Below are 9,245 nucleotides of genomic sequence, written 5' to 3'. Positions count from 1 at the left end.
CTTGCTTCCTTTATATATACTCATTGAAAACAACCAAACATGATGACCAAGAAATGGATAAATAAATGAAAATTCATTAAAATAATCAATTCTACTATATAAAGTCGAAGTTGGAATTATTGGTCAAGGAGGATGTCTTTGGATATATATTTTTTATGTTATTGAAATTGAACTATGAAAAGATGTTAATTAAACAACTTCTAAAAGCAACTTCTTTTACATTTACATTGGGCTTGGATGAGCCAAACAAATAATAGGGCGTGTGGGTACAATTTTCAAACTGTCTTTAAAGTAGTAATGAAAAATCTAAAAAGTAATCATATTTAAATATGTGGTTAATATTTTACTAGTAGAAAAGTTTTAAGGGTTGAATGTGTTACATGAAAATTGGACTCCCAGGTTTTGGAAAAAGGGATAATGGAAATAAAAAAAAAATGTATTTAAATGATTAAAAAAACAAGGTACTAGAAGTTTTGTATTGAATGATATAGTCACGTGCATGAAAAAAGGAATAAAAAACGTGGGCAACTGGAGAGGGAGAAGGGTTGGAGCAATAGAAGAATAGGTTGGTGAGTGGCTAAAATGAATGATTCAAAGGAAAGGAAAAGGGTGGTGGAATGGAAGGGCATGGTAACCAAGACTCTGTCTCTTTGTCTCAGTGTCATAATCACTCTCATAACTCACAACCTTTCTCTTTCTCTTTCTCTTGGTTTGTCGCATTGCACACACCTCACACATTGAGTGACTAGTGAGTGAGTGAGTGTCTTTGTATTAATTGCAACCACTTCACACAGCACTAATGTTGCACTCAAACCAAACCCCACCTCATCATATGCCCAGTAAGTGGGGAATTTTATTTGCTTTTTTCTCATTTTTCACTACACAATATCACCTCTTTAGTTTTACATTTCATCCAAATATTATCAAAATCATATCTTGTAATTAAAAGTGAGGTTTCAATAATTTTAACCTCATTTCAATGTAGATTCTTTAAATTGAACTTCAATTTTAGTTATATAGTAACATTATAGTCCTTTAAAAAATTTGGTTTAAATACGTTTTTATCCTAATTTTCGTTAAATAATTTCAAATTGGTACCCAATCTTATTTTTTATCATTTAGGTCTCAAATTTTGAAAATTTAATGTAATTTGATTTTAGTTCATAATAGTTTTTAAAAACATAATTATTCATATGTTAAGTTAGTATTATATTATGTGTCAATATTAGTATAATGTGATATCAACATGACTAACATGTTAGTATATATATTTGTTATTTTGATTCAATTCAGTTTTTAAAAAAAATTAAACTACATCAATTTTTCAAAATTTGAAAAAAATAATAATTGGAGGACAAATTTAAATTTTTCTGATGAAAGACAGATTTAAATCAAAAGGTTTTAATTTGGTCTTTAATTTGATTTGTTTATTATATTTGTTTTTTACTCTCTTTCTAATTTTTTTTTTACTTGAATTACTAATTTTTTCTAAGAAAAACTCAATATTTTCATTTCCATTAAATTATTCTTAATATAGTCTCATGTGTCAAATTTGATATCTTCTCCTATTTTAGAATTCTTCTAATTTATCTGATCTTTTTTGTTATGTTTCTACCTTTTTCTACCTTCTTTTATCTTACACTATAAAATCAAATTATTAATTAAATCTTAAAATATATATCAAAATATTAATTAAGCTATAAATAAATATACAAATTTTAATTGGGTATAATCACTCCATTGAAACATAATTGAGTTGTGTCTGCGTGATGTTCAGCAACGTTCCAAGAACCTTCCTCTGTCTTATCTATGTTAGTGAATTCCATACCCTAAACGATATGGGACCCAAAACACATGCTACGTGTCACATCAGCCGCCAGCGTGCCTGTTTATCCCCTACATTCAACGGCATATAATATTTATGTAATTATTTTATTTTATGGCTACAAAATACCAGTTAATTAACCTCTGATAAATTTCATTTCCTTCCCACCAAAGTTAATTAATTTATATCTGAATTATTACCGTATATAGATTACAACGTTAGAAAGAAATGTAATGAAGCAGTAGCGATTATATATAAGAATAGGGTTGAAGCTCAAAGGAGTGGTTGGTTGGTTGGTTGTTCTAGAAGAGAAAAAGGAAGAGGTTTTGTTTTTAATGATTATAGTGAAGGGTGAAAAATAAAGATCGATAAAAATGTTAAGAGAATGCAGACGAAGTGTTTGTAGGAATGATTGAAACTTTTTAGTGTTGGAGATGTATGATGATCAAGTTGCGTAATAAAGGAGGTGCCACTTGGTGATATTAAATGTTTGGAATGAATTGTTTATTGAGGAAAAGAAGATACATGCATGCATCTTTGCATCTTTGCATCTTTGTATCTCTCTGATCTCCACCACTTGAACATTTGACATTTGATTTTTGCCATAAAGATTGGTAATTTATGATTAAAGAATTGGGTGAGACAAGGATCAGCTGGTCCACCAGATCGTCCGGACTCACTTTCAAAGTTCAAAGTCAAGAGGAATAACATATAGAAGCCATTGTTGAATGTATAATCTTTCTTTCTCCTCTCACTACTTCTCAAGAAGCTCCAAGGGAGGACAAACAATTTCCACCATCACAATTACCTTTCAGATACGTAAGTTTTCGTATACAAAAAAAAAAAAATGGATACCAATTAACACACTTTTTTAACACCTCCGTCACTCCGTCACATCCGTTCTGTTACGGTTTTCTTTTTTTTTTTTAATGAAGTTAAATTGATGTATAAGTCTAAGTTTATAATAGAATTATGTATGGATATATTATTATACTCCTCTCATCAGATAATAGATAGATTCATTTAAGGTGTGTAGTTGAACATGTAACTTATTTCACTACTTCTAGATTCATCAAGTCAATCTTGTAATTTTTATGATAGTGGGAAAGTTCAACTCAGAATATTTTTACTCTCCTTTTCTACTTTATAAGTAAATCAATCTTATAACTATGATTAATTTGTATTAATATCTATTAGATATAATTAACGTCTTATAAATTGATTTGAAAATTTTAAAAATAAAATGGGTCAAAACTAAATTAACTTTCTAGAGACATGTGACAACCGTAAAATACGTATGACTAAGAAAGTAAATTAACAATATTAAGCGACTAAAACATCAACACTTGAGACACTAGTTAACAAAATAAACATATATAATAAAGTAATTTTTCTAATATTTTTTTTATATTAGTCTTAGACCCATTTAGACTTGTCCCACACTTGATACAAAAAATGTGGGTTGGATTGGCCTGTCCCACATTTTGAAAAGTCTGGTCCGTCTAATATAAGTACAGGCTCGCAGGCTAACTCGTTTTTTTTTTTTAAATCTTATTAAAGTTTTCAATGTTCAACAAGATCAGAAACTTTAACAAGTTTGCAAAAATTAAGCAAAACCTTTGAAGAGTTAAATGGTAAATTGATAATTCAACAATTTCATCATATTCATATTCGTACTTTAACATGTATGATTTATTCTTCAAATTTTAGCACATTCAAAAATACATAATACTTGTCTTTTCAACTTATACAAGAATTTGAAACGTTCATGTAAAAGTTCAGAAAGAAAGTAACTGATATACACAAATACATTTTTTTTTATGCGGGCAACCAGACCAACCCGCGCGGGCTGCGGGCTATGCGGGTCGGGCTTTTGCAGTCTAGTGAGCTTATTATCTCGACTTGCCCCATGTTTTTTTGGCGTGCCTAGGGCCAGCCCGTCGAACCAAGTCCACATTGTCACCCCTATGGATAAGATACCTATAGAAATGACAACAGGTTGGGTCAAGTATGAATAATGTTTACGAGCAACAAAAAAAAATCCACTTGTTGGATACCTGTTTAAAAAATACCTACAAATATTTTAAAAAATATATATTTTATACATTTTTAAAATTAAATTTAAATAAAATTACAAAAAAGTATAAAATAAAATATAAATTAAATTTTAATTTTAATTAAATTTAATCTAATAAAATAAAAGTTTAATTTAAATTTAATTAAATTTAACTTAATAAAACATAAATTAATTTTTTAGTTTTAATTTTTTTTTGCGGGGAAGGATTCCTGTGGATATGAATAGTATGGTAATCGTACCCGACCTATTTATAAACGAGTATTAAATTACCCGCTACTTGCGAGTAATGAATACCCGCAGGTACCAATTATCCATTGTGGATTTTATCTGCGGATACATGCATCCATGGATATTTTTGTCATCCCTATATACATTAAATTTACATTTTGAACAGTGTACAATAATTTTTAAAACATTGATAGATATATGATTGGTATCGTGTGCATCCAAATTAAAATCATAAATGTTAAAGTTGTTAGCATAAAAAATTAAAATTATTGTCATCATAAGAGTACTATTGTTGTATAAATTAGATATTTTATGGATAAGTATCGATAAAATATTCTAAAGTATTGAATAAACCGATACACTTCATATATATATATATATATATATATATATATATATATATATATATATAAAATAAATCACTATAAAAAGACATATAAAGTTGTTAAATATTAGTATCTATTAAATTGTGATATTATTAGAGTCTCTTAAACTAATTTTAATGTGAAAAAAAATTAATTTAAAAAAATAAAAAGAGTAAAGTAATCCTTATATAATTTAGTTCATGCTAGAGTCTTGGATCAACTTTTAAGTTAATACCAATTATTTTAATTTTTATTAAAAAACAAATATATGTGTTAATGTTGGATTAACTTCAATTTAATCAATCTTAATATAGTTCACTTAAAGCTGACACTAATAGTAACTTTATGGCAACGACAATTATTTTAAAATTTTCTATTAAATAAAAGTATTGAAGATAATGTAATATTAGTGTTGTTGTTAACTAAAATAAATATTAAAAATAAGTAAGGTGAATGTATGCTTAATTAACACTCAATAGTCTCACATTGTGTAGGAGTCGAAGTCAAGCAAATTTAAATAGTTGTTTCTCGACGAAATTAGAATCGAAACAAAAACAATACGAGAATAAGTACATAGGGGTGGCAAACGGGCCAGCCCGGCCCATTTTGGCCCGGCCCGTATGTGGCCCGTCAAAAAACGGGCCGGGACGGGCCAGCCCGTCAAATAGAAACAGGCCAATAATCACAACCCGTCCCGTATAGGACGGGCTAACGGGTCGGGCCGGGCCGGGTTGGCCTTCTAGTTTTTTTTTTTATTTTTTTTATTTTTTTAATTAGTTTTCAAATTTTTTAATTTGTTTTATTTTTTAAATTTGTTTATATATACATATAAATTATTATTAAAGTCATATTTAATCAAATAAAATATTATTTTAAATTTTAATTGATTAGTTAATGTTTTTAATTAGATAAGTTAAAATAATTATTAAATTTACATATTAAATTATTCAATTATAACTAATAATTCAAACTTAATTTGTAGGTGTTGATGATTTAAATTACAATACTATTATATATTTCTACATTTAAAATATATAATCTAAAAGGTTAATCTTTTTAATTATTTTTATTTTATTTTATTTTTTTAAAACGGGCCAACGGGCCAGCCCGTACTTTGGCCCGTCAAGTTGACGGGCTGGACGAGACGGGCCAGAACGGGCTGACGGGTTGAAATCTTCAACCCAGCCCGTTCCTTTTAGCACGGGCTGACGGGCTGGCCCGTTGGGCCCAACCCATTTTGCCACCTCTATAAGTACATAACTCGGATACATCTACACACGTACCTATGTTATTTTTATATTGATATTAGTATAAGAATTTATCGATACAAGTTATGGAAATTTTTAATCTGGGTTTTAGAATAAAATTATTTTAGTAAAATTTATTAATGAAATAATTAATAAAACTATGCATCACAAAAAAACATTTAACACTGATGAAAATCAGAAGCCAAAGCCATGGTGAATGTCCAATTGAAAATGGTGAAAATATCCATTGGAGATAAATTTTGTAAGGTTTAAACACTCGGTTGGTCTGTTTTTGTTCAGAAATCTCAATTAAGTCTTCAGATTTTAAGTTGTCTCAATTGGATCCTCATTTTTTAAAATATGTTTTGTTAGTACAATACAAATGATGTTAATTGTAGTGTTGCATGTCAAATTGTATTATATATTTTTTTTTTCATTTTTCAGTTTGTTATTTTTTTAAAATTTATTTCTATTTTTTTTAAATTATCACATGTCAAAGTAAGGGCCTCGTCATGTCTTACCTCGTGTTTTGTCTTTTAGTTTTTATTTTTTATTTTTAAAAGGTGTCACATATCAAATTAGGATCCTCTCACATGTCACTTCTATTTCTTTTTCTTACTTTTTATTTTATTTTTTATTTTTAATAAACAAATGACATGAATCGAATTAGGGTCTTGATACGTAGCAAAAGCAGTGTGACGTAATAGTGACAGTGCCATATGTCACTGCTGAGACAAGTGTCATACGAAAAATCTCAATTTATTCCTATATTTGTTATTTTTTCTTAGTTTAGTCTCAATTTTTTTTAAACTAGAGCAATTTCATCTCTAACGAAATTGAGAAAAAAAATGAACTTTTATATAAATGTTACAATGATATTTTTAAAATTTTACGTTGAATTTATAAAGTTGTTATTTTTAAACCAACTCCATCATTTGTCTAGAAATTATTGATTTATAAATATTTAAAACAAAATTTAAATAAAGTTCAATGCAAGTTGAATCTGGCCTAAATTTATATAAATGTAAAATATCATTGTAACATTTATATAAAAGTTAAATTTGATCTTAGTTTTATTAGGGAATATAAATGGCTCCAGTTTAAAAAATAAAATTGGGACTAATTAAAACAAAATAACAAATATATGGACTAAATTGATAATTTTCAAATGACATTTATCCCAACAATTACATGTGGCACTCTCACTATCACGTCACACTATCTCGGCCACATGACAAGACCCTAATTTGAGCTGTGGCATTCTTTTTTTAAAATTTGAAAACAAATAAAAAAATTAAAAAAAAACAAAAAAACACGAGTTGATATGTGACTTGATCCTAATTTGATACGTTGCAATTTTTAAAAAAAATTAAAAAACATTGAGTTGATATGTTGTAGGACCTTAATTTGACACGTAACAATTTTTTTTTTAAATTAGAAAAATAGTTAAAAAATAAAAAATAAAAAATTAAATAAAGCACGAGTTGACATATGACACTACGGTTAACTTTGTTAGTATTATACTAACAGAAATGATCAAAGTATAATATATTTTAAAAAATGGTGACCTAATTGAGACGACTTAAAATGTAAAATACTAATTAAGATTTTAGAACAAAAAACAGAGACCAACCCAATGTTTAAACTGGCTGGCCCGCCTTTGGCCTGTTAAACTAGCGGGTTAGGCGGGTCGGGTTACAACGGGTTGACGAGTTGGAAACTTCAACCCGTCTCACCCTTTTCTTAGGGGTTAGCAGACCTGTCTGGCGAGCCTGACCTATTTTGGCATGTTTTTAATATCTAACTTGTCAATGCCTACGATATACTAATTAGTGAAATTTATTTCAATATTTTAAAAAATTAAAAAATTAAAATAAAATTATGAAAGAAAAAACATATTAACTATTAAAAAAATACTTATAATTTAATTTTATATATGTATAATCTTTTATATATTAAATTAAAATTATTTTTAAAAGGATTAGTTTTTTAAAACTTATATTTTGTTTTTCAAATTGATTAAAGGTAATTTTTAATAGATCAAATTTATTTACAGAAACACTTCACAGTGTAGTTCTGAATATTCTTTAGTGCATAAGGATATATATATATATATATATATATATATATATATATATATATATATATATATAAATATATAAGAAGAGGTAATGAAATGGACTTTTTAGACGAAGTTATGACATATAAACCCTACCTATATACACTCCACCCTGTTATCATCTTAATTACAATAATGACAGATGTCAATCAGTGTTGGTTTGACATTAAAGATGAAAAAGACTGTATAATAATATCTTAAATTTTTGATAAATTAAAAATTTTACAATTGAGTTTTATAAAATATTGTAGTCAATTACATATTTAACAAGTTTATTTATTTTTCTTCAAATGAATAACAATTGTTAATTAGGTGGTGTGGTTGTTAAGTGGGTGACTTAAGTTACTATTTTATCATGTTAACTAGTTCAGTCAAATATCATTTTATTATTATTACTTTAAAATTTTATAATTTTGTAATTTATAATGTATATAATTTATAATTTATAATTTATAATTTATAATTTATAATTTATAATTTATAATTTATAATTTATAATTTATAATTTGTAATTTGTAATTTGTAATTTGTAATTTGTAATTTGTAATTTGTAATTTATAATTTAAAATTTATAATTAAAAATTGAAAATTTATAATTGAAAATTGAAAATTTATAATCTATAACTTATAATTTATAATTTATAATCTATAATTTATAATTTATATTTTATAATCTACAATTTATAATTTATAATTTATAATCTATAATTTATAATTTATAATCTATAATTTATAATTTATAATCTATAATCTATAATCTATAATCTATAATTTATAATTTATAATCTATAATTTATAATTTATAATTTATAATCTATAATCTATAATCTATAATTTATAATTTATAATCTATAATTTATAATTTATAATTTATAATTTATAATCTATAATCTATAATTTATAATCTATAATCTATAATCTATAATTTATAATTTATAATCTATAATCTATAATTTATAATCTATAATCTATAATCTATAATTTATAATTTATAATCTATATTCTATAATCTATAATATATAATCTATAATTTATAATCTATAATTTATAATCTATAATTTATAATCTATAATTTATAATTTATAATTTATAATCTATAATTTATAATTTATAATCTATAATCTATAATTTATAATTTATAATCTATAATTTCTAATTTCTAATTTATAATCTATAATTTATAATTTATAATTTATAATTTATAATTTATAATTTATAATTTATAATTTATAATTTATAATTTATAATTTATAATTTATAATTTATAATTTATAATTTATAATTTATAATTTATAATTTATAATTTATAATTTATAATTTATAATTTATAATTTATAATTTATAATTTATAATTTATAATTTATAATTTATAATTTATAATTTA

This window comes from Vigna unguiculata, chromosome 7 (assembly GCF_037176805.1).
Source record: "Vigna unguiculata cultivar grain cowpea cultivar isolate G323 ecotype 2 chromosome 7, ASM3717680v1, whole genome shotgun sequence".
NCBI lineage: Eukaryota > Viridiplantae > Streptophyta > Magnoliopsida > Fabales > Fabaceae > Vigna > Vigna unguiculata.
Note: the sequence above shows the minus strand (reverse complement) of the source record.